Here is an 8,510-nt window from a genome sequence, read left to right as displayed (position 1 = left end):
TGTGGGCTCTGAGGTCCGCAGACCCGGCTCCGGCCCAGCCCTGCTCTTGCTAACCTCTCTGTGCCTCAGTGGCTTTGTCTATAAAATGGGGATAAAAGGAACCAGCTCCTGAGGTTGCTGGGAGTCTCAGGCCTGCACCTGGCCCTGTGGTGCACACTGTGTGCTTGGGCGTGCTGCTCTCTTCCCGGCTGGAGATGGGGTGCTGACACCCAGCTCCCCCAGGACGGGGTGGAAATTCAGCAAGATTTTACAAGCCGGCACTGTACTGAGTGCCGGCCCCAGCAGGCACTCAGTACAGTGGTGCCCCTTCTGTCTGCTGCGGCGGGCCCGTCCTCGCAGAGGGCCGTGCGCCCACTGTCGAGATTGGGCCGGGTGACCCGGGGCCGTCGCCGCTGTTTCCCAGACACTGCTTCTCTTGACCTCAGTGGCTTTCCTTCCCTCTGCTCCCTGAGACCTGTGCCAGCCGTGGTCACCCTGACCTTCCTCCCAGGCCCCTCCCTGCTCGTGGCCAGTGATTCAACAAGCATTTGCTGACAGGGGCTGCAACAGGAGAGGGTCGTGACGATGCGGAACGCGTCGGAACACACTGGCCTTGGCAGTGGCTGGCAGTCCATTGAGGGAGGCAGACCCAGGAGCAGAAAAGCAGGATGCCTTTAAGTAATCTGCTAGTGGGGAGGGAGGGTGGGGTTCAGGGGAATTCAGGGTTCGGGGAAGGGAGAAGCTCTCACTGCCCAGAGCACTGGGGGAGGTGTCACAGAGGAGGTGGCATTGAACTAGGCCGTGGCATTTCCAGGGGAGGGATGAGACGGGGGAACGCCTGGGGAAGGCACCCTCGGGTGAGGGGGCAGGGGCATGTGCAGAACAACGGGGGCCCGAGGAAGCTGGTGAGATGGATGTGGAGGGCAGTGGAGGATTTGGGGGTGCAGCTCCCAAGAGGGCGGAGGGAGGAGGAACGGGATGAAGACGAGGGTTTTTTTTTTTGCGATACGCGGGCCTCTCACTGCTGTGGCCTCTCCCGTTGCAGAGCACAGGCTCCGGACGCGCAGGCTTAGCGGCCACGGCTCACGGGCCCAGGCGCTCCGCATCATGTGGGATCTTCCCGGACCAGGGCACGAACCCATGTCCCCTGCATCGGCAGAGGGACTCGCGACCACTGCGTCACCAGGGAAGCCCGGTGAGGGGTTTCTGGGGTTGAGGACAAGGAAGCTTCCAGCTGTTGAGTGTCCCCCACTTGGCAGGCACTGGGCTCCCTCCCTTACGACCGCGATGTCCTGTATCCTCAACAGACCTCCGAGGTGGAGATCACCGTCCCCATTTACAAATGAAGAAACTGAGGCTGGGCGGGCGAGGTATCTCGCCCAGGTCCAGTTAGGAAGCGACTTCAGCCGGGACCTAGACCCTGGCCTGCCGGCCTCAGCGGCCCTGCTTGTCAGGGCACAAGCTGTGTCCACAGGCCTGCTGTTTACCTCCCGTCCAGTGGACAGCTGGGGTCCCCACGGCCAGTCCACACCTCCGTCCATCGGGCTCCCAGCTGCTTCCTTCCGCCGGCAGCAGGCCTCCACCTGCCCTCTGCTCGGCCTGCCGCAGCCCCCGGCATTCACTTAATGGTGGCAGCGACCACAGCCCTGCAGCCACCGCCAGCCCCGGCCCCTCCGGTGCCGTCTGTGCGTGGGCAGCGGTGACTCGCCCACCGACACCTCAGTCCCCTCTGCCGGGCCCAGCCAGAGTAGGCGTAGGGGAGATCGCAGCCTTCTCTGGACACATCAGGAGGCCGAGTCACAGGCCCCAGCCCTCTGCCTGGGAGAGCAGTGCGCACCGGCCAGGGAGAATGAAACGCTGGTCACCATACCGGGGCCCGCGGGGGTGGGGGTGGGAGTGGGAGGGGGCCAGGGGCACCGAGGCAGTCGGTGGGAGAAGGTGAAGAGCAAGGGCTTGGTAATGGGGCCCGTGGCATCCAAGGCGGCGCGCACGCTGCCAAGGGGACGGGCTGCCCTTGAAGCTCGCGGGGGGCCTGTGGAGAGATCTTCTGGTGAATATTTAATGTTCTTGGAAGCGATGCAGAGAAGCTCCAGGATCCCGCCTAGCCTACTTGCTGCTCCTCCGGAGAACAGAGCCTACGGGCAGGCAGGGGTGTCCCCTGGCTTGTGGGCTCCCCGGCCAGCGCCTCCCCCTCCCCGCAGCAGGACCGACGGAGCTTGTGAAGCAAGGCTTAGCTCCTTTCGGGAACAGGGAGCAGAAACCGGAGGGTGTCCTGCAGGCCCCTCCCCCGAGTCTGGGAGGGGAATTGTTCAATTTTAGCCATGAGCCACCACCCTGTTCTATTTTCCTTTTGTTCTCCTCATCTCATATTTAAAGCAACCACCTCCCACTGCCAGCTGCTGTCTTCAATCCTTAGAAAGATGGGGCGGGAGAGGGCGGGTGGGGTAGAAAGAGGGCAAGCTGCGGAGGCAGCAGACCTGGATCTGTATTCATAATATTGCCAGACTGTCGGGTGCCCCAGGCGTGCCAGGCCCTGCACTAAGCATCCTCCAAACTCGATCTCATTTAAGTCGTGCATCCCCCCTGTGAGGAGATACTCCCAGCATCCCCCTTTTACAGATGAGGCATCCCAGAGAGGTCAGGCTCGGGGTCTCACAGCCAAGATTCACCGTAGGCCTACAGGACACCCCAGCCCAGCTCTTAAACCTCTCCGGGAGTCTGCCCGCCAGCTGGGACAGCCACTGTGCTTCTCAGATCTCAGTTTTCTCACCTGCAAAATAGGGTTCCCAGCTTCTGCCCTGCCTCCTTCCCAGGGTTACTGTGGGGCGCCAAGGAGATGGTGGCCATGGAGGTGGAATTGCTTTAAGGTTAGAAGTGCCGATTGGGGATTGGGGTCAGGGCCAGTCTGGGGAGCCATCTGCTGCCCTCGGGCCCCCACTTCTACTGGGAGACTTGGGAGTGTGGAAGGTGGGGCTCAGCAGGGCAGGTAGGTAATTACCTCCAAGGCCCTGTCGGCACCGGTGCCCTGCAGGGTCAGAGCGTGAGGGGCAGGGTGACCACACACACACATCCAGGGGCCAAGGAACCCAAACAGCAGAGACCAGACCTTCCGTCTGTGTCTGTCCTTCCAGCCTCAGAATGGCCGGGGAAACTCCCTGAGGAGCCCCTGCCCTAACAGTAGGGAAATGGCTTCCTAGAGAACTTGGGATGTGCCCGAAGCGGGGGCTGGCCTGGGGCAGAAGTTTCTCCTCCACATACCAATAGCCTCAGAGACGTGGTAAGAGTGGTGTCAGCTCCTCTAGGACTCTTCCCCCACTGTGGTCCCTGGGCACTCCATCTAGAGGGTCACTTTGTCCCCACGGTGTCCCCACGGTGCCTCATCTTCTGTCCTGGTATCTACACTTGCTACGTTTTATTGACTTGATGGTGGAGACTATGGCTTATCTCTCTATCACGGGGCCTGATACGGATCAAAGATGCATTGTGACTAGCGAGCAAGTGAATAAAGATGGTTGGAGGGAGGGAGGGATGGATGGATGGGTGGATGGGTGATAAATGAGAGGAAAAGTCTTCTCCGGGAAGCTCAGAGCACCAGGGCACACGAGGCAGTCACATGAGTGACAGCTGGGTCAGGGGCGTCCCTTGACTTCTGATGCCCTCGGCCAAATTTCCTGGCCCCTCACAGGAGGCCTCGGGTTTATTTGGGACTCAGAAAGTCACTCCCCTTTGATCTGGTTCATAAGGAAACTGAAGACTCAGAAGCAGCGTGCGTGGGTTCCCAAGGCTAGAAGGGCTTGCTAAGAGCAAGAGGTTGTGCTCAGACCCGAGTTCCAACACCAGCTCCACCGCTTGCTGGCTGTGTAGCCTTGAGTGAGTCCCTTTCCCTGAGCCCCATTCTCTTCATGGGTAAAGTGGGGTGAAGTCCTTGTCCTCCTATCCCAGAGGTCACTGGGAGGGTCAGGCCTATGGAGCAGCAGTTGAAAGGGGGTCAGGGGTGAGCCACTGCCATTAAAGCCTCTGCCAGAGCGTCGTCATTGGCAGGGGAGCCTTCAACGCGGACCCTGCACCCCCAGTTGGCCTGTGACGACCGCCTTCTGCCTGCTGTCCTGGTGCTCTTCCCAGCCATCACTCAGCAATGATTTAATGAGCTCCGGAGGTGCCAGGCCCTGTGCAGAGGAAATAGGCACCCACTGTGGTCCCTTGCCGTTGGGGACACAGTCTAGGGCAGACGAGCTCTAAAGAGGCTTCCTGGAGAACGCTGTGCAGCCCGAGCAGAGATAAGCTGGTGGGTGTCCAGCAGACGCGTGTTCCAGGCAGAGTCCCCTGCGGAAGCCCCCGATGGCCCTGGCAGGTGCAGAAACTCTCCCTTGAACACTGTCTAGTCTGGAGCTTTTTCGGGAGCCTGGAGCCGAGGGGCTTTGCATTATATAACCCCCTACAGGGCTTAGCACAGGGCTTTGTACACAGCTGGTGCTCAATAAATGTTAAGTGAATGCCCTTATCATTTGCAAAACCTTGCAGCACATTCTTTGTGCTGCTTCTGCTGGGGTCAGGGCCATGGGACAGTGGGACACGCTTGCCCACCCGGAGGAGCTTGCAGTTCCGCAGACATGGAGCTGGCAGGACAGCTCCACGTGCAAAGTGCCATTGTGGGCATGGGTGCACCCAGGAGGGGCGCTGAGACAGAGGAGGGACATTGAACTGAAATGGACCTGAGTTCAATGCGAGGGGAAGGAATTGAGGCAGAACTCGGGATGTGTACACAAGCCCTGAAGACAGAGCGTGACATTTTCAGAAAACAAGGCCATTTGGTGGGGCGGGGGCGGGGGCGGGGGAGATGAGCAGGTTGGGGCGACAGTTGAGAGACGCCTCCGGAGAGTCAGGCAGGGACCAGGCCTTCGTGGGCCTTATTCGCTGCAGTAAGGATGGAAGTGGGGGCAATGAAGGAGGTGACAGCATCCGCGTGGCAGGGTCTAGCTGCCACACAGCGGGCAGGCTGGGGGTTCAGGGGGAGGCCTGCACCGGGATGGAGAGGGTGCCGAATTGGGGGAAGCAACAGTGTGCAGGGACCCACTGAGTGCTGGGAACGCAGGGCTGGATGGAGGGCCTCGAGGAGGCATGGGGAGGGGTCGCTCAATCCTTCCTTGGGCTGGGTGGTCCTTGCATTTCCCCCACCCCCAGCTTAGAGCCCCTGTGGACCTGGGAGGGGCAGTGCCACCCTGGAGATGGACCAGCTTCTTTGGAGGTTTGTCCAGGGCCAGGAGTGGGGCAGGGTGAGCACTCTGTTACTGAGGAGCCCGGAGCCCAGCCCTGCCTTCCCCTTGGCCCCTTGGCCTGCGGCCCCTTCTCTTATCAGTGCTCCTAACCCCACCCCCGCCTACCTGGCTAGGGCCCCCTCCCTTGCCCCGCCTCCACTGCATCCCCAGAGCCTTGGGCCCTCCCTGGACTCCATCTCTGGGCACCCCTGCAGGAGATGGCCCTCCCTCCGTGGCTGGCTCCAGCAGATGCCACCTCACTCTATCCTCGCAGTATCCGCACCCCCTTTGAGGCTACCTGGGCGACCTAGCTGCCTGGCCTTCCAGCTGTTTGCATAGCGGCCATGGTACCACTTCCAGATCCTGGGACTCATCTCGGTGGCCCTGCTGCTACACTTGGCTTCCCCCTCCTCTTGGGCCCCTTTAGGTGGCCTTGTCACAGCCAGGGCATCCCTTGCCTGATCCCCCCTGCCCCCAGTTCGGGAGCCCCTGGAGGCACTTAGCCCAAAGCCGTGGGGGCTTCAGGAGCCGCAGGACTTCAAGGGTGGCAAGGGCTCTGTGGAGAGAGGGGCTGCCCAACAGAGCCTGGGGCCACAGTCCTGCAGGAGGGCCAGGGCGAACGGGGTGAGCTCTCTGCCCACCCCGTCTACACAGCCATGTCACGCTGGGGGAGAAGGACAAGCTCTTCCACGTCACCCAAGGAGAAGTTCGCTGACCAACAGCGAGAGTGCCGAACGGACATTCAGGGACTCGAGGGTGGGGCTCAGCTGGTTTCTCCCTCGCCTCCGGGCCCCTCTGTCCCAGACTCCCTCTGTCCTCTCTCCCGGCATCCCTCTCGCTGGATGCTGTGCATGCTGGGCCAGTCCCTACATTCAGCAGTGGCTCTAACCCCGGGCCATGGCTGAGAACCCTGCTAACACGGTGAGCGCTGAGCTCCCACAGGATGCGGGTGCCAGGGAGAGGCCTTGCTGCCCAGACTGGCCAGGAGGGCGTCTTAGAGGAAATAGCATTTGAGCTGGGCCTGGAAGGGGTTCCTGCAGGTCCCAGGGAGGTGAGGAGGGGTCAGGGCATTGCAGCTAAAGTCGCTGTGGGTGGGAGTGGACAGAGCTGAAACCGAAGCTGGGTGAGGCATACACCTGTCATCCAACCGGCAGCAGCGAACCAAGGAGGGCTTCTTGAAGGATCATGATGCCAGAGAGCCAGGAGAAAAGGTCTCCCGGCCTCTTCTCCCAGCTCGGAGGGCTGACAGGAGACAGCCAGTGGGCCAGTCACCTGCCCTGCTAGTCAGTGTGAGCTGGGCTGTGAGTTATACTGTAGGCCCAGGAGACCACGGCCTCCTAACCCAGCTCCCTTACCCACATCTCACTCACCCATCGTGACTAGAAGGACCACGCTGCTCCCTGGTTTAAGCCCCACCCAATAGATTCCCCACTGCCCCAGGATAAAACCCAGCTCCTCACCCAGCCCGCAAGGCCCAGCATGACCTGGCCTCACTGCTTCTCAGCAGGGCCCAGCTGCCTGGGCATCCAGCGCCAGCCCTGCCCCTTGGGTGTGGGGTTCCAGGGTCAGTGAGGGCCATGCCAAGTTGACAGAGCCGCCCGACCCCCTGGGGTACCTACCTCACCTGGTAATGCTCCCACATCAAGGAGGCCGAGTTGTACCCCCAGCATGACCAGCTGGGCCCGTCCTGTTGGAAGAGGGGCTACCAAGAGGGTCGTGGCCTTGGGTACAGCCAAGTGCACCCCGTGGCCCCACCCCATGCTCCCCATCCACCAGCCCTGCCCTCCCCGACCCCATCTCCACCTTGCAGTCCACAAGTCTAGGGAAACCCAGACAAAGCAGCCCCAGCAGCAGGCCCTCTTCAGATCCAGGAGATGAGGACCTGGGAGGGGAGCTCTAGGCTCTGCCGTGGACTAGCTCTGGGTCCCCAGGACCAGCCACCCCGCTCTGGGCTCATTTCCTCCTCTGTACCGCTTTTGCAGTGCCCTCCGGCCAACGCTTCCATGGTACAATTTTCCAACTCTGCTCGGGCCGCATCCTGCTTCCTCCAAGGTGAGTTCCTTCCTCCACCACTAGGGGTCCTCTGGGAGGCTGGTCTCACTGCTGCTGGCGGTGCGGGGCGACCTCTCGTGGACACATGTGGGCATACATGGCTCGTCCCTGACTGCCCCGGCCGGGACCGCAGGAGGGCGCTGGGAGGGCCGGCCCGGCTCTGCCCACACCCTGCTCTCCTCCCAGGCCCAGGGGGCCACAGGCCACCTCCTCGGGTTCATTGGGCCCAAGTGGGAAAAGGCGTGGTGGCTTTGAATCAGTCGGACCTGACTTCCTTCCGCTCTTCACTGGCAAACACGGAGCACCTGCTGTGTGCCGCGCCTGTGTGGGTACTGAGACAGCCACCTAAGAGCAGGCAGGTCCCCACTGTTACTGAAGTTGTGGTCCAGCCAGGCCCCTGTGCCTCCACTTCACACTCCGAGCCCCACGTCCCTCCTGTAACCTTGCCTGCTCGACAGCCCCACCTCGCAGGGCTGCCATGACAACAGAGGTACCGGTGCTCGGGCCCTGGCCCAGGGCAGACACCCGGGACCCAGTGACTCCCTCGGTAGGTCACCAATCCCTCCTCCCCCACCCCCCCACTTCCACACTCTGCTGCCCCTTTTCCCAGAGGGTTGTTCCAAGGGCTTCCAGCGGGACCCCCCGAAATCCCAATGCCTGAGCACCTCCCCCCATGCTGGGCCGCCTCTTCTGGGAGATCATTTCGGTGCTACCCCCGCCCACCCAAGGAAGGGGTCAAGTTAACAGAATTTGACTGCGAAGCTCTTTATAAAATAAAGATCCTTTCATAGACTGAGGGAGTGCTCTAAAATTTGCCTTTCAGGCCCCTTTGGATTTTCTGCTCAGTGGGTTTGCTTAAAGCGGGGCAGTTCTGAGCCCCTCCTCCTCCAATGGCCAACCCAGGCCAGAGCATCTGGGCTTAAATACTGTCACCCCAGGCCCCAGAGAAAAACACAGGCTGGGCCAGTCCCTCTCAGCCCCCAGGGAGCCCTCCCAGAAAGCAAGAAGGCAGACCCTTGGTACTTCATTCTGTGTCTGGGAGTGTCCTATCCAAAGCAGGGCCCCCAACCCCAAGCCTACAGTCACCCTGAGGAGGGACTCTTGCCATGCTCCACACTCCTTCCCAAAAAAGAAAAGAAAAGAAAAAAAAACAAACCCAGGGACATTCCTCACAGCCACTCACACATCTGTAATTTACCTGGTGACGCAGGGTGAGTACACTGA

Source organism: Leucopleurus acutus (genome assembly GCF_964270905.1).
Source record: "Leucopleurus acutus genome assembly, chromosome: 11".
NCBI classification, from domain to species: Eukaryota; Metazoa; Chordata; class Mammalia; order Artiodactyla; family Delphinidae; genus Leucopleurus; species Leucopleurus acutus.
Note: the sequence above shows the minus strand (reverse complement) of the source record.